At 38.3% G+C, this 24908-nt stretch overlaps 1 pseudogene; it reads left to right on the top strand.

Moving 5' to 3' along the window:
* The first annotated feature begins 21263 nt into the window (after window positions 1–21263).
* On the top strand, window positions 21264–24380 carry LOC132643851 (GPI-anchor transamidase-like; annotated as a pseudogene).
* Window positions 24381–24908: the final 528 nt, after the last annotated feature.

Here is a 24908-nt window from a genome sequence, read left to right as displayed (position 1 = left end):
TCCATTTGATGGATTTCAAGATCATACACAGCGGCTAAAACTATTAACACCCAAATAGATGTTATTCTTACTACCGATGAGGATGTGTCAAAATAATCAAGACCTTCTCGTTGTCTGAGTCCTTTGACAATAAGTCTTGCCTTATATTTGTCAATAGTGCCATCATCTTGCATCTTCCTTTTGAATATCCATTTAGACCTAAAGGTTTGTTTCCAGGTGGAAGATCAACCAACCTCCATGTATGGTTGTTTAATATGGATTCAATTTCACTATTGACTGCCTCTTTCCAATATTGATCTTCCGAAGAAGACATAGCTTTTTTAAAATTTTGAGGTTTATTTTCTAACAAAAATGTCAGGAAATCTGATCCAAAGGAAGTAGACGTCCTTTGACGTTTACTATGCCTTGGATTTTCGCTACTTGGTGTATTTTTCTTTGATTCTTCCCGAGGTCATTTAGATCCTTCGCCAAATGAATCACATTTACCTTTGTACGAATAAGTATTTTCAAAAAATGCGGCATTATCTAATTCTATTACCGTATTAGTATGAATGTTGGGATTTTCTGATTTGTACACCAAAAATCGATATTCTTTACTATTTTTGGCATATCCAATGAAAACACAGTTAACAGTTTTGGGTCCTGCACCCTTTCCAAACACCCCACACTTTAATGTATTTCAACTTGGTTTTTCTTCTTTTCCATACTTCATATGGAATGGACTGTGTTTTGCTATGGGGTACTGGATTAAGTATTTGGTTAGCTGTAAGTAAAGCTTCCCCCCACAAGTTCTACGGTAATCCATAACTTATCAATAAAGCATTCATCATCTCCTTTAAATTTCAATTCTTTCTTTCCGCAATCCCATTGGATTGTGGCGTGTAGGGAGCAGTTGTTTGATGAATGATGCCATATTCCAAACACACTTCTTCGAAAGGAGATTCATATTCATTGCCCCTATCACTTCGTATCATTTTGATCTTATGTCGAGTTATTGTGTTCCAACCTCGATTTTATATTGCTTGAATGCATCTATTGCTTCATCTTTGCTATTAAATAAGTAAACAAAGCTATATCGCGTACAATTGTCAATAAAAGTTATGAAATACTTGTTTCCACCGTGAGATGGTATTGACTTCATATCACAAATGTCTGTATGAATTAAGTCTAACAGATTAGGTTTCCTTTCAACGGAGTTGTAAGGATGCTTAGAATATTTAGACTCAACACAAATTTGAATTTTGATTTGTTGCATTCAACATAAGTTCTTCCTTATTTTTGGAACATGAAGAACATTCTTCAAAGTCAATGTCTTGCCCGAAGTCATTTTGAGAGTAATAATCCCAACGCCTTCAACCTTAGCTGTTGCGGAGTTTTCCATAAAGATCGTCTCTTCGAGCCCTACGGGAGCATATGAGATATATATCTCTTTGTTGGAGCAGACATGGCGTGTGGCGCCAGAATCAATCCACCAATCTATTGGATTTCCAACCAAACTACATTCGGAGAACATTGCACACAATTCCTCCTCTTCTTCATTCTGCTTAATTATGTTTGCTTGATTTTTCTTCTTCTAGTTCTTTGGGGTATGACAATCTACAGATTTATGTCCAGTCTTGCCACAATTGTAGCAGTCTCTTTTGAACTTTTTCTTCTTAGAATTGTTCGCCGGCCTGGATGATTTCTTCCTCCTATTGGACTTTGGTTGAGCAGTCTCAACAATATTTGCACCTGATATTGTTGAATTACTACGAACCTTCCTCTCTGCAGATTTGTTATCTTCCTTGATCTTTAGACGAATCACAAGATCTTCTAGCATCATTTCCTTGCGTTTGTGTTTCAGTTGGTTTTTAAAATCTCTCCACGAAGGAGGCAATTTTTCAATCATAGAATCCACTTGAAACGCCTCATTAATAATCATACCTTCAGCAAGGAGATCATGGATAAGGACTTTAAGCTCTTGGACTTGGGTTCCGACAGATTTATTGTCCGTCATTTTATAGTCCAAAAATTTTGCAACTGCAAATTTCTTCAAACACATGTCTTCAGTTTTATACTTCTTCTCAAGAGCATCCCATAACTCTTTTGAAGGATTTGATGTACTGTAGAAATTCTACAAATCATCCTCTAAATCACTAAAGATGTAATTGTTGCACAAAAAGTCAGAATGCTTCCAAGGCTCGATAACTACGAAGCGCTCATTGTCTGATACTCCTTCTTCATGAACTGGAGCATCTTCCCTTATGAACCTTTGCAAACTCGGGGTGGTCAAATAGAAAAACATTCTTTGTTGCCATCCTTTAAAATTAATTCCAGCAATATTTTCGGGTTTCTCCGCCGGTTGCGGTGCCGGAGCAGAACAACTAGAACTAGCAACATTGCTGGTAAAGCCAATGAAAGGGGTTGTTGTGCCAGTACCAGTGGCAGTCACATTTGCAGTTTGGTCTCCCATGTCTATTTGAGAAAACATAAACAGGATTAAAAAAATCAGTGAAGTTTTTATATCTTCAAACCGAATGCACAAACGTATATATACTCGATGAAGTTTTTATATCTTCGAATCAAGTAAACAATTGAGTAGAAAGTTACGAAAACTTTAATCTCAATACCGGAGTAGAAAATCCGAAGATTTTAGTCTCCAAATGAGTAGAAAGTTACGAAAACTTTAATCTCAATAATGGAGTAGAAAATCTAAAGATTTTAATCTCCAAAAAAGTAACTTTTTATTCCTAAAAAAGTAGGTTTTTTGTTTCCTCTAGAAAAGAGTACTTTTATTTCTGAAAAAGTAGCTTTTTTTATCTTAGGAAAGAGTACTTTTATTTCCGGAAAGAAATTACTTTTCTATCTTACAAACGATGAGAATTAGTCACAATTTTATTTGTTCAAACCAACACAATTTCCTAACTTCGGCAAAGTTTTGATATTCTTCAAACCAAATTTATTAATTCGACAAAGTTTTTATATTCTTTATATTGAGCAGTAACTTAGGAGTAGAAATGAACAACCTTAAGATTGTTATCCAAACCTGTGTTCAAAATCAGAAACCAAAAACCAGAAGCTGGAAATGAAAAATCAGAGTAAACCAGAAACTACAAACGATAAAAAAAATCAGAAAGTAAATATCCGAGTCCACAGAATTCACTGTGTGTCCTTAAGGAATTTAATCCCCTCAAGTACTCGAGGTTAAGGATTATTTCCTCCCAGGAGAAAATGGATAAATCTATCAAAAGAGTAGCGGTACCTCAAATGCTTTTGACTTCATGCGAACTCAAAGGTTGAAACAAATCTCACACGACACTGACTCAAATTTTGTTTTGAAAAAATATACCGATTGCAGAAAGTATTCAGAGAGTATTTTCAGAATTTCAGAATGCAGAAAAATGAGGCATTGCCTCTGTATTTATAGCCACGAAATACTTGTTCAAAACAGGTGTGATGTTTGTTCGGAAAGGCATGGTGTCTGTTCATAAGGCCATACCTTGTCCGAAAATAAAAATGTCTGTTGGGAATTATTTTGCGAATTTCTAAATTAATTTTAGCGTGAAAAAATTTTAGAAATGGAAAAATGAATAAAATAAATTTGGTCTAAATATCAATCAATCAGATAAAATTCAAATCCGAAGCCGAGCCGAGCGACGACAACGACACGAGGGGAGTCCCTCTTCTCAACTCTTTAAGAGCAAGAAGAAGTGCTTCTCTATTTAAGCACACTTAGTTTCCTTTCCACCACCCATGTGGGACAAAGCTCCTTTCCAAAAGGGACTTTACTTTAAATCTCATTTTCCCTCCATTTCTCATTCACATCCACTTAGCTAGCTTCATTTATTAGCTAGCTTCAACAAAACCCAACATGAATGGGGAATGGTTATATGATGAAAAACATGCATGCATGAAAAAACTGTGTAATTCGTAAGCAAGGATTAATTGCATCTGGATAAATAGGTTTCCCTTTGAACTCTTCGTAGTGAACATATGTCGGATATACTCGATCAATTGGTAGACATGAAAAATTATTACTCCCCCCAACCATCTTTATAGTAATACACAATTTATGACAAAGAATATAATATGAATATATATATTTTCATCATTAAAAAAATTCTCTTCTTTATACAAAGCGTGATTAAGCTTAGGATTTGACATCCTTTTTGCTTATAACAAAGGAAATATTATTTATATATGTCAAATGTTATGTATATAACAGACATTCGCTATAGTAGCCAAAAAATTTCAGAACCAAACAATGTTGTTATAGTGAGGCTTGACTGCATACTGAATCCCCTTACAATGTGTTTACTACTTTATATTTTTTACTCCCCTTTGTGAAAACTCTGGAGTTTCGCCAGTACATTTGACAATAATTATTATTTCAATATAATTTTGTAAATATTGACTTCCATATTAACAAATATTTGTTTCGCCACTAGTACTCAGAAGTTTTAAACTTGAATAGTTAAAATGCTAGTGAAATGTTACTCATTTGCGGAGTATTTTAATGAAAATTCTAACTCATGATAAATATTTAAATTTGTTTTGAAAGTGAAATTCATGTTCTAGTACTCTACTTCAACTTCAGCTTCAAATATTTATATTTCACGTTCAGCCAAATAATATTATCATAACTCTCTAATTCACCATCAAAGGACGTGGTGCAACGGATGAGACTGCTCCTCCCTTAACCAGATGTCTCTGGTTCGAGTCTTGAGTATGGTATTTTTATTTGATAGGGTGCGCTTCCCCCAAATGGGACCTTACGTGGCGCAAATCCAGATATAGTTGGGCTCCAATGCTGTACCGAACACCGGGTGGGAAACCAAAAAAATAATAATCTCTAATTCATGGATGGTTATTTGAATTTTCTGTAATGCTTATCTATACTATTTTTCCATGGCATTTTACTTTCTTCAATCCTTGTCTAACTGTTTTGTCATTCTTTTTTCTTGAGCTGAGGGTCTTTCAGAAATAGCCTCCCTACCTTCCAAAGTAGGAGTAATGTCACGAACCAAACCGATGAGTCGCGATGAGTGCCTGATCTCTGGTGACCAAACACCCCTACTGTTATATCCCGTATTTTTATACGTCGAGTTATTCGCAAGAGAATCGACTCAAGTTAAAGACGGGATCATTTTCGGGTACGAAACAGAAAAATCTTTAATTTCCGGTCTCTATTAGAAAATGAATTGTTTATGAATTTTACTTAGTGTAAAAATATTAATGGAAAGTTGGGATTAATTTACCATTATTATATTATTAAGTGGAGATTAAAATTTAATTATTCATTAAACAAGTCACTAGTGCATTAAGTGGGCCCCACCAAGACATATGGCCAAATTTAATTGGCTCAAGCCTTGAGTGGGACACTTGTCACTCTTAGGGGCTGCCTATATAAGGAAAAATCTGCTGAATAAGAGTTCATTTTCCATCTTCAACAAAGTAGTAAAAACCCTAGAGATAGAGAGGGAGTGCACGACTATGGTGGAAAAAAATTCAATTTCATCAAGCTTGATTCAAATTAATTTTCCATGGTGTTTTAAATCAAATGGAGGTCTATGGGAACGTGAATTTGGTCCTTGAGAGCAGCAAGAGTGGTCTTTAATTGAAGCCATTAAATTCAGCAAATTAAGGAGCCAATTTGCTAAGGTAAGAGTTGATCATTTTCTATATGTTTTAGGATGAATTTGCATGTGTTGTGGATGGTTTGAACGTGTTATGGTAAGTAGAAATGAAAGAAAATCATGAAATTATGTATCTTGATGTTGAAGCATGGTTGAAGCCACGAAATTATGTATCTTGATGTTGAAACATAGTTGTAACTTGGTAACACGAATTGTACGAATGTTGGAATGTTGTTGAAATGTTGTTGAATGCCATAGGGGCTGTTTTTGAATTAATATTTTGGTTGTTGTCATCATGGATTATGTGATGAGAATGAAGGAATTTAATGGTTAGAGTTGGAGTTAAAATTGTTGTGGGTTGTTGTAAGAATTATAGAGATAATAATGTGGTTTACTTGCATATGAATAGATGATGTGGTGTCGTGTGACTGCTGTTGTATTTCCCTGAAATTTGCTGAAAAGATTGCATGAAATAAGGCATAAGAAGTGTATATGGGCTGCTTGGTGTATTGTAGGTGTTCGTTAGAATTTCGGGCATCGTTATGTTGTTGTTGTGGGCTGTTTTGATAAGGTTTTTGGTGGAAAATCTCATGTGATTATATGGCTATTTGAGGTTGTCATTGTTATGGTTAAATTGTAGTTAGGGGCTGTTCTTGAGGAATTGGAGAACTAAGGATAGTTAAGAATTGTATTGTGACGTTATAATGGATGGGGCTGTTTTAGAACTTGTTGTAATGTTACGATAGTTTTCTTGCATATAGAGGTTGATGTTGTTGCTGTGTTGTTGCTGATGTGAATCATCAAACTTGGAGGAAAGAAGCGTATAAAATATCGTATGCGAAGTGTGTCGATCTGCTTGGTATATTCTTAGATGTTCGTGAGATTATCGGTCATTGTTATGTGGTAACTAAGGGCTGTTTTGGGGATGTTTTGTAATGAATTTCGTGGCTGTTTTGTAGTGACATTTTGGGGGCTGTTTGTTGTAATTTTCGTGGCTGCTCTTGTTGAGTCGAAATGCAGGGATTATAGTTATGATTATGTACAATATATGTAGTATATTTGCTGGAGTATGGGCTGTTCTTGATGGCTGGTCTAACATTGTTAAAGGGCCAGGATAAACATAAGGAATTAGTGTATTAATCACTTTGTTGCTGTGGTTGTTGTACTCCATGGATGTAAAGAGAAAGAATGATAGCAATGGTGTATGTAGTGCATATGAGGCTGATTTTGTTATGTCCTTGAGTTGTGTCTTGTTATTGATGTTGTTGACCTCGTATGTGAGTTGTGGATGTATGCAAGTAGTGGAAGTGCTGCCCACTTGTTTTTATACAAGAACGAGTTATCGTTTACTAGCAACCACCAATTTGACGGACATGCTACCATTGTTATAGGTTGAAGTGCCAATCGAGACGAGTTTATATTGAATTGGTACAGACGACAAACGGTATGTAAAACCTTTCTTTCTTTCTTTTGGCATGACCTTTATGAAATGAACAAATAACGTATATGTATGCTTCTAAAGAAAATCCTATTCTTAGGGCCACTAGGATGGCTAATATCTTTGACTTCCATAAGCTATTCCATATGGTTTGATACGTATTTATGATGTTCGAAGATTCTAGTTGTTATGTTTCCGAATGTTGTTCGAAAGAGAATCGATATGACTAAAGTCTTTTATGAATATTTTGATACGTAAATATGGTCCTAAAGTCTCTATTTGATTTGACCCATAATGTTATTTGAAAGTTCCCCTAATATGAATGTCACTTGAATTTCCGAAAAGAGCTTCTGAAATGCCTTTAGAAAGTTCTGTACTTCAAAAGTTTGTAACTTCCGTATACTAACTCTGATTGACCCGAAACTGATTTCTGAGCCTTCGGATGCCGTAAATATATTTGTTCATCAAGTTTTGAAATTTATTTATTTATATGCATATGGTTTCCGCACTACTCTGCTCGTGCCTACTACTATGATATCGTTCGCTGGATCCCGGGCCGGTTTTGTGATCGTGCGCACTATGATATATTCAGCAGTATGCTGTGTTACGGTTCCCGAGACCTCGCCATAGGGCCGGGTTCCGTTTATGGAGTTATGCTGTGATATGGCTTATGATTTGTTGTGATGATGTGTTATGTACGGGGTTGTACGGAAATTTGAAACCTTCTGGAGTTATGCTGTGTTGTGGCACCAGCGTCGGAGTGGTGACCACATTCCTGAGCCTTATGCATGATTTTGATTTGCATTACTTATACATATGATTTCCGTACCGGTTTTGATATACTGATTCGGTATTCCCTTCTGTACCTTATGCTTCAGTTATGATCAGTTATGATTCGGATTACTGTACTTCATGCTTTACATATTCAGTACATATTTAGTACTGACCCCCTTTCTTCGGGGGCTGCGTTTCATGCCCGCAGGTACAGACGTTCGTTCAGGTGACCCGCCAGTGTAGGATACACATAGAACTCTCAGAGTAACATAAGGTCATATTATCTCCGAAGGACAACTTTTGAGCTAATATCATCAACATAAGAAATCTCAAGACCCATGAACAGAAGGAACAATCATACGGGGTATAGGAACATCAAAGACTGAAGTACTTCTAGTGCTTCTAAGAGTAGAATAATATGGAAGCTCGTTCAATCGCTTGTTGGCTCATAACATAGGATCATGTCAAAATGAAGACGGAATAGCCTTAACATACCTTGAAGTGTATCTAATCGTCCAACTTCTACTTCTCGAACTCGTAAGTCTACAATCAAGATAACATAGGCCTTAATTATTCTTATTTACTTCACTTACTAACCATTTTAAATATAAAAAGAGCTTAACGAATAGTGGATAACATTCTCCTTGTGAACTTAACAATCCTTCAACTTCCAATTCAATCAAACATCAACCACAATATCAACAACAACAATGAAAACATTTACATATCAGGATATACTCAAATGCATTCCCAATCATTTTTTAAAACAACCCCTAATCACTGTCTTATCCTTCATCAACTTACCAGTTTCATAGCTATCTTCTGTTTACTTAAAACCACTAAAACTCTTAGTAATTAACTTAAGTACAAAGGTAGGAATCATTTACATACCTTGAGGGGTCTAATATTCCAAGGATCAACTTTAAATCCAACTTCTCAAGCTTCACAACTTTAATGAAACCCTAAGAATCACCTTCTTCTTCACAAGCTCGGGTTTACGGGACTTGGATCTTACCAAATCCCCACTAATATGATAGAAATCATAGAGAGAAAATATTCTAGGGCTTTCTTTGATTTGGGAGTAGAAAATAATGAAATAAAACGTGAGAGATCCATATATATAGGTGGGGAAAAACAGCCCCAGCGGTAGCGGGTCGACGAACTGGTCGATCCGTCGACTTGCACCGTCCCTGCTCCACCTGAGATTCAGAGGCGGCGACGTGTTGACGGCGTGGGTTGACACCACCGTCGACACGTTGACGGTCCGTCGAAGGGGACTGGTTCCTGCCAGTTCCCTGAGTCCCCCAGCTGTGATGATTCGATTCGTTTAACTCCCAATCCTATTATATTGTGAAGGAAACTTACCTATACTTTGGTGCACGCGAGGTGAAGCACTTAGTATCTCAAAACTCGGGTGCGGATTTCCATACTAAGGGCATATACCAGCAATAAGCCAAAAACTTTTTTACGACAAAAACGGGAGGTGTAACATTCTTCCCCCCTTAGAAACATTCGTCCTCGAATGTTCATACAAGTCATGGGCTATAAAAAATTTGACGGAGCCTCCCCTGTAAATATACCAATCCAACCTACAGACAACAACCCAAAATAATGTCACACAGGGCCATATGCTAAAATATACAACACCATGGCCTCACACGACCAATCACAATAATTATAAAGGAAACCAATACCTGGAGGAGATGATGCCTCAGACGGAGCCTCCTGAGGTGACAGAAATAAATGGGGATCCATTTCTTCTTTCGCTTCCCAAGTCATTTCCCCAACATTATTATTTCTTCAGAGTACTTTAACATAAGCCACATCTTTAGTTCGTAATCGACGAACCTGTCTCTCCAATATAGCCACTGGTATTTTCTCATATGATATCTGCTCAGTCACCTGAATATCATCTACCGGTACGACTCTTGAAGAATCTCCTATACACTTAGGAGCATGGACACATGAAATACTGGATGTACAGACTTCAACTCAGAAGGTAGCTCTAACTCATATGCCACCTTACCCACCGTACGAATTTTATATGGTCCACTGTATCAAGGGCTCAACTTACCCTTTTTGCCAAATCTCATTACCCCTTTCATAGGTGAAACCTTCAGGAAAACCCAGTCGTCTGCCTCAAACTCTAACCTGCGTCGCCGACTATCTGCATAGGATTTCTGTCGACTCTGTTTTATTAGTAATCTTTCCTGAATCATTTTCACCTTATCAACTGCTTGATGAATTAAATTTGGGCCCACTAACTGATTTTCTCCAATATCAAACCACCCTATAGGGGATCTACATCTCTGCCTATACAAAGCCTCATAAGGAGCCATCTGGATACTGCAATGATAACTGTTATTATAGGCAAACTTGATAAGAGGTAAATGATCATCCCAACTGCCTTGGAAATCAAGTATACAAGCTCTTAACATATCCTCAAGTGTCTGTATAGTACGCTCCGCTTGTCCATCTGTTTACGGGTGAAATGCAGTACTAAGGCTCATATGAGTCCCTAATCCATTCTGAAAAGATTTCCAGAAGTTAGCTGTAAATTGCGCTTCTCTATCTGAAATAATGTCTATAGGAACACCATGAAGTCGTACAATCTCTTTAAGGTAAAGCTTCGCATAATCCTCAGCTGCATAAATAGTTCTAACAGGCAGAAAGTGGGCTGACTTTATAAGCCTATCAACTATGACCCAGATTGAATCATACTTTCGCTGAGTACGGGGCAAACCTGTAATAAAATCCATATTAATTATCTCCCATTTACATGTCGGAATCTCCATAGCTTGCAATAAACCTCCGGGCTTCTGGTGCTCTATCTTAACTTGCTGAAAATTTGGACACTGAGCGACAAACTCCGCTATATCTTTCTTCATGCCATCCCACCAATACACTTCCTTGAGATCATGATACATCTTTGTTGTGCTCGGATAGATAAAATACCGAGAATAATGTGCTTCTCCCATAACCTGCTAACAAAGTCCTACAACATTAGGAATGCATAATCTACCTCGATACTTGAGTACTCCATACCCGGTAATCACAAAGGGTGTCTTTTCCTTATGAGGTGTCGTATCTCGGTAATGAACTAAAACAGGATCCTCATATTGATGCTCCTTTATCTCTGCTACCAAAGAGGACATCGTTGTATTCTGAACTGTAACTCCTGCATCACCTGAGTCTATCTACCGGACTCCCAGACTAGCTAACCGACAAACATCACGAGCTAGCTCCCTCTTCTCTGGCTACAAATATGACAGGCTACCCATAGACTTACGACTAAGGGCGTCGGCTACTACATTGGCCTTCCCATGATGGTACAAAATGTCAACATTATAATCTTTCAGCAACTCTAGCCATCGTCTCTGGCGTAAATTCAGGTCTTTCTGTTTAAAGATGTACTGGAGGCTTTTATGATCAGTATAGATATCAACATGAACACCGTATAAATAGTGCTTTCACATTTTCAAGGCATGAATCATTGCAGCTAACTCAAGATCATGGGTTGGATAATTCTTCTCGTGCTGCTTCAACTGTCTTGAAGCATAAGCGACAACCTTTTCGTGTTGCATTAATACACAACCCAAACAAATACCTGAAGCATCATAATATACCACATAGATATTTGTTCCCCCTGGAAGGCTCAAAACGGGTGTTGAGGTCAACTTATCTTTCAATACCTGAAAACTCTGCTCACACACATCCATCCACTGAAATTTAGTTGATTTCTGAGTCAGCTTAGTCTATGGAGCTGAAAGAGAAGAAAATCCTTCTACGAACCTTCTATAATAACCAGCCAAACCCAAGAAACTATGTATCTCTATTGGTGTCGTGGGTCTTGGCCAATTCTTTACAGCCTCAATCTTTTGAGTATCCACTCTAATGCCTTCATCTGAAATAATGTGAACCAGAAAAGCCACAGAGTTCAACCAGAACTCACATTTAGAGAACTTGGCATACCACTCTCTACCTCGAAGAACTCCAAGCACTGCTCATAGATGTTCTGCATGATCAACCTCCGACGGTGAATAAACCAAAATATCATCTATAAACACAATCATGAACAAATCTAGGAATGGCCTGAATACACAATTCATCAAGTCCATGAACTCAGCTGGAGCATTAGTTATGTCACGACCCAACCCCGTAGGCCGTGACTAGTGTCCGTGCTGGACACCCAAACGTACCCCATAACCCAAACGAGCATATTTGCAGAATATATCAATATAAAAGTCAATTGGCACTACCAGATATTGCAGGTGAACAGATGTAGCACGTGGAAGCCGATAAGGCCGTCACAGATCATAGTAACCCAAAAACATATACAGAACCCACACAAGTATATCTACAGACCTCTACAGATCATAACAGAATCATAAGACGGGACAGGGCCCCGTCATACCCCGGAATAGCGTACATATATACAATAGTAGCAGACTGTACCAAAAGATGGGCTCTGGATAAAAGAGCGCTCCAAATGGCAGAATAGATGTCCTAGGCGGGCGGGTCGGCAAACCTGTCGTCAGTACCTGCGCGGCATGAAAACGCAGCCCCCGAAGAAAGGGGGTCAGTACGAAATATGTACTGAATATGTAAAGCCTGAATCACAGAAACAAAATCATAACCGGTACAGAACGTACAGAAAAGTGAGTGTAAAATCCAAAGTATCAAATGCATATTTTCAAAACATACAGAGTGGGTACGGAAACATATGCCATTTCATATCCGGCCCCTGCCAAGGGACTCGGCAGACAGAACGTGGCCACCCTCCCGACGCTGGTGCCACAACACAGAGGAATCAGAATAGGGGCATAACCCCGTAACATAACATATCGTATCAGATGGCCATATCAGATCATATCATATCATATCAGAGTGTGTACATGGCACAGCATACTCCACAACCCATGTACATGTATACCTGCCCCCTCACATCGAGGCACGGCGAACAATGCAGTGGAATACGCTTGACAACATATCTTGGCCCGGGCTCAGTGTGGGAAACATTGGGGCATCCACGAATGGAGTAGTGAGAAACTAAATGCAATAAAAATACCATATATATTTCCAGAGACTCGATGAGGCATATCGAATGACAAATCAAAATCAATGAAATCAGACGGAATCATAGTACTTGAATTTCGGATGTCATAATGGGTTACGGAAGCATAATATTTCTGAGATCGTTTCCAAGTTCCAAAATAGTTTATAAGACTTAATGGAGTATTTAAAACAATTTTTTATTTAGTAGTTAAAAGAGTAGTTAAAATATCTTAAAAGAAAACACTCGAAGACAAGTCATAAACGCGTAAAGGGTAAAATCGGAAATAGTGGGTCCACCTCGGGGCAAGCAAAGCGGTGGGATCAAATTACGCATATTAAGCTTATGGGGTCACCTACAAAGGTCCTACGGACATTCCATAACTATCTGAGCAATTTGGGGAAAATTTGCATAATTTTTCAACAAAGCATACTTAAAGGGTTCAATTCTATTGTACGAAAATGTGACAATTTCAGACGCGGATTTCCAATGGACAGAATATTTTCCGAGGCTCAAATCCAATCCTAGTACATCTAGGACATGCCAAGAGAAGAATCGGGATAGCTTTACATACCTTTTCCACGTCCTATTAGCTATGCTTATATGTCCGAGCTCGTAAATCTACATTTAAGATGATTCACACTAATGTTAGTCCTTTCATCGTACAATTACACCACACTTCAAATTTTACTATTTTATGTTCTGCCAAAAATCGGGCAGCATCTCCCCTGTTTATATGCCTAGCCCGAATTCTCAATTCAACAACCGGCACAACAATAACAATACCAGAATCAATAGTATTATTTCCCACATCAAATTATTCCATAAAACATCCCATAGGGTGTTTGTACCATATTTCCACCAACCAAATTAATTTACAGCAATTAAATAACTCCTTCTCCGTAAATCAACCAAGATTAATGTTAATAATGAAAGATTCATACCTATATCGCGATAATATTTCTGTATCTTCACTTCTTCACCCTGACCTTGGGCCACAACATATTACTACACAATTTTGTAGTTGCAACTGTGCGCTGTCTGGACCGGAATTGGAAAATTATATTTTGATTTGCGTGAAAATTGATGGGTGGAAGTTGGTGGAAGTTTTCAGAGGTTTTGGGGAGGCTTAGAGGGTGTTTTGTTGTTGATTGGGGGCTAAAGCCCCGTTATATAACATTTTAGAATCTGCCAGAACTGTCTGGAAGAGTGCTCAGTGCGTTCGCGCCGCCTTCTGGCGCGTTCGCGCTGTGTTACAGATTTTCCTTCTGCGCGTTCGCGCCCCTCCCAGGCGCGTTCGCGCAGACCTTTTTTTCTGCCTGGACCTTCGTTCAGTAAAACGGTCATAACTCTTGATCCCGATATCGTATGAGGGCCCACGACCTATGGTTGGAAAGCTAATTCAATTATCTACAACTTCTATTTCTTGGTATTTTTCTAAATTCCAAACTTATAATACCGTTTTTGCCCCTCAAAGTCAGGTCACCCGAAAACGTTTTCTTAAAAATATTCGTTTGGAGGACTTCCACTTTGATTTGGCCCAAGGGTCCTTCTTGAGTTGTGTTTAACTTCACATATATGATTCATATAATTTGTCACATGTCCCAAAAAAAAAAATCTTGACGTGTAGGCCCCACCTCAACTTACAATTAATCCGACGTTCAAAAATACGGGATGTAACAAGTTAGCCCGAACACGAAATTCATAGTGGCAATATCTAGTCCGGAATGCCGTCTTTGGAATGTATTCATCCTTCACCCTAACCTGGTGGTACCCCGATCTCAAGTCTATCTTCGAGAAGTATTTACCGCCTTGTAGTTGATCAAACAAGTCATCAATCCTCGGAGTGGACATTTATTCTTCGCGGTCACTTTATTCAATTACCGGTAATCGATACACATTAGCAAGGAGCCATCCTTCTTCCTTATAAACAATACTGGTGCTCCCCATGGCGATGCACTGGGCCCAACAAAGCCCTTTTCAAGTAGATCCTTCAACTGCTCCTTCAACTCTTTCAACTCCGCAGGTTCCATCCTATAAGGAGGAATAGATATTGGCTGAGTATCCGGAAATAAATCGACAGTGAAATCAATCTCTCGCTCAGGCAGAATGCTTGGAAGCTCATCTGAAAACACTTCTGGGAACTCATTAACCACAGGGACAGATTGAAGAGTCGGTGACTCTGTTTGTACGTCCTGAACCCGAACCAAGTGATAAATGTACTCCTTTCTAATCATCTTCCTTGCCTTAAGGTACGAAATAAACCTACCCCTCGGCGAAGAAGCCTTGCCCTTCTACTCGAGAATTGGCTCGCCCAGAAACTGGAATTGAACTATCTTCGTTCTGCAATCAACATTAGCATAACAGGAAGCCAACCAATCCATACCCATGATCACATCGAAATCCATCATGTCTAGCTCTATCAAATCTGCTAAGGTACGGTGATTACAAACTATCACTACACAACCTCGGTATACTCATCTAGCTATAACTGGATCACCAACCGGCGTAGACACCTCAAACGGTTCAATCAAGTCAGGCTCTTTCCCAAACTTGCTAGCAACAAAGGGAGTAACATATGATACGGTTCAATCCTGGATCTATCAATGCATACACATCATAGGAGGAAACTGATAATATACCTGTGACGACATCAGGAGACGACTCACGATCCTGTCTACCAGCCAATGCATAAACGCAGTGCTGAGGCCTACTCGAGCTAGATGATTCACTCCTTCCTCTACCACGTCCTGCTGGTATCGGAGAAACGTTCGCTGAAGAGCGTACTGCAGAAGAAGAACCAGCTACAGACCCTGTAGGCTGAACCATACTCCCACTCTCTCTCATCGGACACTGCCGCATCCTATGACCTGGCTGACCACAAGCATAACAAACATCTGATCCCAGCCGACACTGACCTGCGTGTAACTTGCCACACTGGGCACACCGTGGAAAAAGGGGTCTCATCTGGACTGACTCCGGTCTATGCTAAGAACCCGAAGCTCTAGGACTCTGACCCGCTCCGGAATAAAAAGACCGATCAAATCTCGGACCTGAAAACCACGGAGGTGTAATCCTTGACGAATGGAATAGGTATCGGGTACACTGCTGTCTCTGTCCTCCCATGGACTCACCCCCGATATCTAAAGATCTGACCCTCTTGCCATGGCCCCGGTCACGCTCTGTCCTTCGCTGACGCTTGCGGTACTCCAAATTCTGTGCATATGCCTGTTTATGGGAGATATCCATGCCCGACTGTAATGCGGTAGTCGTATAAGCATCCATCAAATGCAACCCTAATCCCGCCACAAAATGATGAACTCTGTCCTCCATCTCAGCCACCATGGATGAGGCATATCTAGCCATAGAATCAAAATACACACAATACTTCTGGACACTCATACTGTCCTGCCCGATACGCAGAAACCTATCTGCTCGGGCCCGTCTGACTTCTGGAGGTAAATAACGGTGAATAAAAACATTTGAAAACTCTCGCTAAACAGTTGGAGGGACATTCTCTCCCCTAGATATCTCCCAAGTTTGATACCACTGTACTGCAATATCACGAAGCCTATACGAAGCCAACTCCACATACTTGACCTCATCCGCGTGCATAACCCTCAAGGTCCTCTGCATACCATCAATGAAATCCTGAGGGTCCATATTTTACTCTATCACCGAAAACTCTGGAGGGTATAATCCGAGAAAAGTCTTAACCCTCGAGCTACCAGCCCTATCTGCCTGCTCAAAACCAATCCCCTGCCGCTGAGCCTGGGCGACTACCAATCTAGTCAATAACTGTATAGCACCCGCATATCCTGGCCCGATGCATTTGGCTGAGGAACTGGAGCAGGTGCTGGAGGCGGGGTATGTGAAGTCTGAGATGGGCTCTCACTCTGAATCTCATCCCGAGTCCTAGTAGCCTACTGGGTACGGCTAGTGGCCTCACCAGACACTCTCTTGCCCTTCTAGGCGGCTGTAGCTTTCTTGCGGGGCATCGCTGAAATCAGAACAAATCATCAGAAGGCAAACTCTTAACTCATGGCTCTATCGCACGATCTAGGAGTGAAAGAATGACATCATCCTAAATGTCCTTTAGCTTCATGTTTATGAGTGTAGTGCACAACACACCCATAAACAAAACTCTACTAAACACGGTCTGCAGACAACCCTAGGATGGAACTGCTCTGATACCACTTTTGTCACGACCCAAACCGATGAGTCGTAACTAGTGCCTAATCTCTGGTGACCAAACACCCCTACGCTCTTATCTGAACAACACTATCTAACAATGACCCATAAATAACTCAATTTGGGCTATACTGACTCAAGAAAGTAGGACATCATGATCTCTGTGCGATCGGTATATATATATATATATATATATATACACACACATGTGAACTGGAAAGAACAATGTAGGCCGACTAGGCCGCTACATATACTGTACGCAAAAGAATAGAAGCCGACAAGGCCACATCATCTGACAAATACATACAACTGTTTACAGACTTCTACTGGAATAAATCTATAGAAAGGACGGGACAGGGCCCCTTCATACCTATGTGCATATACATCTCAAAAGAATGGCATACCAAAATAGACTGCAGCTCCGGATCAAATGGAGCGCATTAACCACCGCTGGATAGAGGTCCTACTAAGCTGGACCGTCTCTCTGTCTACCTGAACCAGCGGGCATGAATGCAACCTCCCGAGTAATGGGGGAGTCAATACGGATAATGTACTGAGTATGTAAAACATAAGAATAACGTAAGTATAAACATAAGAATCATGAATGAAATCTGAAACTCATAAGCTGAAATGACTGTCTGACTGCATTTGTATGACTAAATATATGATCATATCTATACAACTCTACATGCATTTGTATAAACGAGTATCTTTAAGTATTTGCATAAGTCTGTATAACTGACATTTCCTCTGTGGGCGTATAATATGCATGCTCTCAATGATAATTATGCTCATGGACATAAATATAGGTCATGGTGCTGAGGAACGTTCAGCCCGATCCATATCCCATATAATAGTGCCGAGGAACGTACGGCCTGATCCATATATCATGTAATATTGCCGAGAAATGTACGGCCCGATCCATATGGCATCATCAAGGTGCACCAGCTGATCAGGTAGTAACGCGTATATAACGTCTGTCCATTTTTCCATACCCTATGTACATATAATATACGCGTATATAACGCCTTCTGGTCATGGGTCAATATGCATATGTATATGAATACAGTGCATAACTGAAATGAACACATAGAACTCTCAGAGTGACATAAGGTCATATTACCTCCGATGGACAACTTTTGAGCTAACATCATCAACATAAGAAATCTCAAGACCCATGAACAGAAGGAACAATCATACGGGGTATAAGAACATCAAAGACTGAAGTACTCCTAGTGTTTCTAAGAGTAGAATAATATGGAAGCTAGTTCAATCGCTTGTTGGCTCATAACATAGGATCATGCCAAAATGAAGACGGAATAGCCTTAACATACCTTGAAGTGTATCTAATCGTCCAACTTCTACTTCTCGAACTCGTAAGTCTACAATCAAGATAACATAGGCCTTAATTAGACTTATTTTGCCTCACTTACTAACCATTTTAAATATAAAAAGAGCTTAACGAATTGTGGACAACATTCCCTTTGTAAACTTAACAATCCTTCAACTTCCAATTCAATCCAACATCAACCACAATATCAACAACAACAATGACAACATTTACATATCAAGATATACTCAAATCCATTCCCAATCATCTCTTAAAACAGCCCCTAATCACCGTCTTATCCTTCATCAACTTACTACTTTCATAACTATCTTCTCTTTACTTAAAACCGCTAAAACTCTTAGTAATTAACTTAAGTACAAAGGTAGGAATCATTTACATACCTTGAGGGGTCTAACATTCCAAGGATTAACTTCACCTCCAACTTTCCAAGCTTCACAACTTTAATGAAACCCTAGAAACCACCTTCTTCTTCACAAGCTCGGGTTTACGGGACTCGGATCTTACCACATCCCCACTAATATGATGGAAATCATAGAGAGGAAATATTCTAGGGCTTTCTCTGATTTGGGAGTGGAAAATAATGAAATAAAATGTGAGGGCTCCATATATATAGGTGGGGCAAAACAGCCCCAGCGCTAGCGGGTCGAGGAGCAGGTCGACGGCCCATCGACACGTCGACATTCCGTCGACTTGCACTGTCCTTGCTCCACCTGAGATTAGATACGGCGGCGTGTCGACGGCGTGGGTTGATGCCACGGTCGACACATCGACGGTCCGTCGAAGGGGACTGGTTCCTGCTAGTTCCCTGAGTCCCCCAGCTGCAATGATTCGATCCGTTTAACTCTCAATCCTATTATGTTGCGAAGGACACTTACCTATACTTTGGTGCACGCGAGGTGAAGCACTTAGTATCTCAAAACTCGGGTGCAGATTTCCATACTAAGGGCATATACCAGCAATAAGCCAAAAACTTTCTTGCGACAAAAACGGGAGGTGTAACAAGTAAGGTCTGCGTACACTTGACCCTGCCCAAACTCCACTTGAGAAATTACACTGGGTATGTTTTTGTTGTTGGTTATTTGAATTTTCCAAGTACGTTGATCCGCGTACATGTTTATTCACATCAGTGGCGGAGCCACTCATGGCCAAGGGTGGTCACCTGCACACCCATGGCTGGAAAATGGTACTAGTATATGGATTAGATATTATATTTAACTGGATGTAAATTAAATTTTGAACACCCTTAAAATAAATTGAGATAGATAGCTTAGAGGTAAAAGGTGTTCAATTTTACCTAAAAGTTGCGGTTTAAAACTTGCGTCAAACGCTGATCATCTTCTTTCATTAAATGAAAGCATACAAACAATGTCTGAAGCTACTTGATTGATTTGTATTTGCACTTATTTTCTTCCATGTTGCGACTAAACTTATTTGTATTTGAGTTATTATTTGCATTTAGTTTATTACTATGTTTGTTTGGAGTTACGTTGGACTCATTTGTTGAAGCTCCTTTAGTCTTTCTTCTTTCCTTCCTATTTCCTAGAAAAGAAGACATGTTGTTAAAAAGAAGACAATGAGATCTAATAGCAAATTAGCTACCACTTATTTTGTTCTCTTTTCTTTTTTAATTGCTTCTGTAAACATTTTAATTATCTAAGTTTGTTCTCTTTCTTTTTTCTTTTCTTTTCTTTTTTTTTTCAAATGAAATTGATTAGTCGTTATCTCTCGCTTTGTAACATTCTCGGAATGCCCCTCGTTGTTCTCCACTCGTGGGATTACATACACTGGGTATGTTGTTGTTTGTTGTTGCTGTCATTTGATACTGTAATCACCGTAAGAGTTTTCTAGCAATGAAATTTATCAAGAACAACTTACGAACTCAAATGGACCATAAATTTTTATGCGGGTGTGCAGTGATGATGTAAAAAAAATTCATTGCACTCATTCATCAGGAAAAAATTTTTATATAATCGTCAACATTTGAACAATCTTACTAAAATTTCTGGCTCCACCACTGATTCACACGATGATATCGCAACGTGTGGTGAACAAAATACATAGGTTCTAAGAAAGGAACAATACATAAGATGAAAATAATAAAATTAATATGCATCGGTTGTCCACTGTAAGACAAACCCAATATTCAAAAGAATCTACCCCTTTTTTTTTCGAACAAAAGAATCCACTTCAATAATAGAGTTTCAAATTTCTTTTAATTTGTTACATTGTGATTAACTTAATTACTTAATAAATAAATAATATATGAGCAAAAGTTTTTTCAAAATTTAAATCGAAAGTGTCTAATTGGAACACTTTAGTAGGAGTTGAGGTAAAACAACGTTTAGTTCGAGTGTTTAAATGAAATATCCTGACAAGTTTAAGTGACAGACTATGTATTAAAAAGTATCTAAACCTATCAATAGAATTAAATGTAATTTAAAAAAAAAAATATTTTAATTATTAAAATTTTAAAGTGGGTTTCCACATAAAAATTAGAAGCTAAATTTACACTAGAAAAAAATTATTTAAAAATGGGCAGTCCCTTCCTCTTTTCCAATCAACAATTCCCCCAAAAAGTTTGAAAAATGTGAGATGGAACAATAAGGTGGTTGAAAATGGATTGGATGAAATCCACATCAAATAATGCATCTTTAAACAAGAATCTTCTTGTTGCTTTCTATGATATATCTTACTTACTACATAAAAAAAAGGAGTAAATTTGTATGCATGTTCAAAGAAGAAAATATGTGTATGATGGAGCCATGTCAGGTTCTTATTATGTATGGTAATTTTATTCATGAAATTTACTTGACTTATTTGTTTTTATTCTTCAGGTTTAACTACAGATACATGGCTAACACTTTGTCTTTATACAGGTAGGAATCTTGTTTTTAAGCACCACTATTATCATCATTGATTATCTTTGTTTTTACCTTATGTGTTTCCCATTTCTGAGATTCATTATCTGTACTCTAATTTCTTTTTTATTTGTTCTTTGAAATTAGAACCGTAAAACGATTAGGCATACCTGATGAAAGAATTATTCTGATGTTGGCTGATGATATGGCTTGCAATGCTCGGAATAAATACCCTGCACAGGTTTTCAACAATGAAAACCACAGGCTAAACCTTTACGGAGATAACGTTGAGGTGTGTAAAGTTTCTTCCTCTTTCGTCTGGTTTCTATAGTGCTGCGAATCAAATGTTAGTTCTGTGAGACATTCAGTTTTATAGACTTTTAATTTAGCATTATCAAATAAGGATTGACAATGTGAAAGGAAGGCAACATGGAAGATCGTACTGTCGTATCTTTTCTGGCGTATATGGAATGAAAAGAATAGGAGAATGTTTCATAATAATGAGAAAGATGTAAAAAACATTAATAGATCTTTTTTTGACTAATAAATTTTTGTTTTGGTGTAAGGAGAAAATACCATGTTGTATGGATAGTTGGTCAAATTTGGTGGAAGATATTAAATGACTCAAGCAGAGTCACATACACATCATGTACATATTTTTTGAGACCAGTGTGGTGTTTATCAATGTAATTCTGTGAAATGTGAAAAAGAGATGCGTCAGTATTTTAAACAATTTTTAATCGGGTTAAGTTGATATCTCTTTCCTGGGACCTTTGTATATTAAATGTTTGAACTAAATACTCTCCTAAGTACACTTCAATATATATCTTCAGACTGGTTTGCATATGAATTTCACTGTCTTAAGGTTGTTTTGTTATCTATTTAATGTAGTGGTTTAATTTTACATGCTTCTAAACGTCAGGTAGATTATCGAGGTTATGAAGTAACAGTTGAAAACTTCTTGAGGGTGTTGACTGATGGTCATGAAACAGCTGTCCCAAGATCAAAACGGCTTCTTAGTGATGAAGGAAGCCACGTACTTCTGTGCATGACAGGGCATGGTGGAGACGAGTTTTTAAAGTTTCAGGATTCGGAAGAGCTTCAAAGTCATGATTTATGGATTGTTTCTTTGCTGGTCCTCCATGATGATGCTTTATCATATCTTCATTGTTCAATTTCAGATTCAAGGAGCTGCTAATAATGGTTGATACTTGTCAAGCTGCTACTCTTTTCTCTCAGGTAACTTTTGCCTTTTTTCACTAATGTCATGCTATTCTAAAAAAATGTTCCATGACACTTTGCTACCACATATTCTTGCAGCATCCCAAAATAGTTAGTCCATATCAATTACCATAGCAAGAATTCAGTGTAACGTACCAATGTTGGTCCATTGTCCTATTATTATTTTTGAAGTATCTAAAGAACTAATTCTGGTTTTTAATTTTTGCCCGGGCTGGTCTTTAAGTTTTGCCCTTTAAATCGAACTTATGCCTTAAGGGCGCTGGCATAACTTGTGAATATTATGATGCGTAACTTATGCCCCTTTGGGCATAAGTTTGATTTGAAGGGCAAAAATTAAAGATCAGCCCATTTGAAGGGTAAAAATTAAATACCAGCACAAAATAAGGGTAAAAGTGCAAATGACCCCCAAAAAAAAAAACTTGGTCTAGTCTGAAAAGGAGTTTTCACTGGGTGCTTGACTGCTGGTCACACCTGCTATTGCATTGATTATGCCTCATCGGTTCTAGAACTTCTGCATGCCTATCGTCCGTTTTTTTCCCTCTCTTGGCCCTGTCTTATTCAGAAGATGATATGTGTTTTGAACGTTGTTCCAAACTGTCTGTTTGTCAATGTGCATTCTTTTTGATAGAATCTCTTATATTTTTTCCTGGTGCAGTCTTTTCAGTTCATATAGTCCAAATACGCTGATGTCAACTGCGTATTATCGAACAGTTCTATACCCTCGCGGACTAGAAGAGGTACAAAGTTAATATTTATTTGTCTGTTTCTATGCAATGCAACCTTACCATCCCTCCCCTGAAGAAAAAGGAAACAAATGGAAAGAAAACTCAACGAAAAGGAAGAAAGAAAGAAAGAGAAAAGTAAAGGACTTAGTGGAGATAGGATAAACTAGATTAAAGGAAAACTTGCACTTCTTTGGTCCATTTTATGTACAGTTGATTGGGTAAGAAGTTTAATATGTTAATGTGACTTGTAGGATGGTTTTGTAGTAGTAGTAGTAGTAGAAGAAATTTCCAACATAGATGTAAAAAAGTGAGTTTGACAGGGGCTTCCTCTTCATCTAAATGCCGTGCACTTTATTTCTTTTAGTTACTTACCGTGAGGGTTAACTGGGGTCAGAAAACTTGCTTTAGTATGTAGGAATTAAGTATAAAAAAACTGGTCCAAATAGCATAACATTTTACAAATGCTTATTCCTTTTTATGTTCAAAATTGAAATCGAGACTGACAAGTTTCGGTAAGCTGTTTTAATTTGGATGATTACCTGATATAGTACTTCTGAAAAACGATTACCTATTTGCTGTTGTCAAATTTTTGGGGAAGGGGAATTTGATCTTAGTAATCTAAACTGATGTATATATACACCAACAAACTAATTAACCTGTGGTGATATTATTCTGAAACTGAAACAGGCAATGACATCTTTACTCTGTCATTAATAGGTACCCGTGACAAACTTTTTTGGTTCATTCATGGAGACGATACACACTGATTCTGCGTATAAAGCATTTTCTGGCAAAAACTCGAAAAAATCTACATTAGAGATGTCTCTTCGGCAGTCCAGCCAAGACGTACGACGAACACTAGCAAGTTTAGATGTTCAGGTCAGTGTTAATTGCCGCCTCTTTCTCAGCTCTTCTGTTTAAACTTGTTAGGTTATTGCCAAACCAATTTAGAAGAAAACGAAGTTTGATTAGGAATGATGCCACAGGAACCACAAGATTCCTGCCCTTTCACACATTTTTAGAATTCTATGCATGGTAAAATGAGAAAGGTTGAGGGTCTTGATATCTGGGTGAACTATGGCTTGTTTTTAATGTTTCCATTGGTGGCATTTTCCTCTTGGCTCTCATTTTGAAGGTAAAAGAACCTCCTTTCTGTTTTATATTATTTGATAAGTAATACTCCCTCCCGCCAATTTATGTGATACTTTTTTTTTTCAGTCCCAAAAATAATGATTCCTTTCTAAATTTAGGTAACAATTTAAGTTTAAACTTCTCAATTTACCCTTAATGAGATGATTTATGGTCATACAAATATCTATGACTTATTTTAGACCACAAGTTTCAAAAGTCCTCCATGCCCAGTCAAACAACTTCACGCAAATGGGGACTGGGGGAGTATTAAATATCAGTGGTAGCAAAAAGAGAATAAATACTCTTATACAAGGTGTAAACAAAGTTTACATGTCACGACTATAGAACTGTTAGTTTATCCACGGTCTCTTTTAAGTATCTACACTCCTATCCTGTTAACTCCAAAAATTACACAAGAAATCGAGATGTCAATGACATTAATTTTCGCTCCTTATGAGGCTTCTTCTTTCTCCAAACTGTCTGCTTAAGAGCTTGAGGGGCTAATGACAGATTCCGACCTTCTCTCTGAT

Source organism: Lycium barbarum, chromosome 6 (assembly GCF_019175385.1).
Source record: "Lycium barbarum isolate Lr01 chromosome 6, ASM1917538v2, whole genome shotgun sequence".
NCBI classification, from domain to species: domain Eukaryota; kingdom Viridiplantae; phylum Streptophyta; class Magnoliopsida; order Solanales; family Solanaceae; genus Lycium; species Lycium barbarum.
This window is presented reverse-complemented; position numbering and strand designations above follow the sequence as displayed.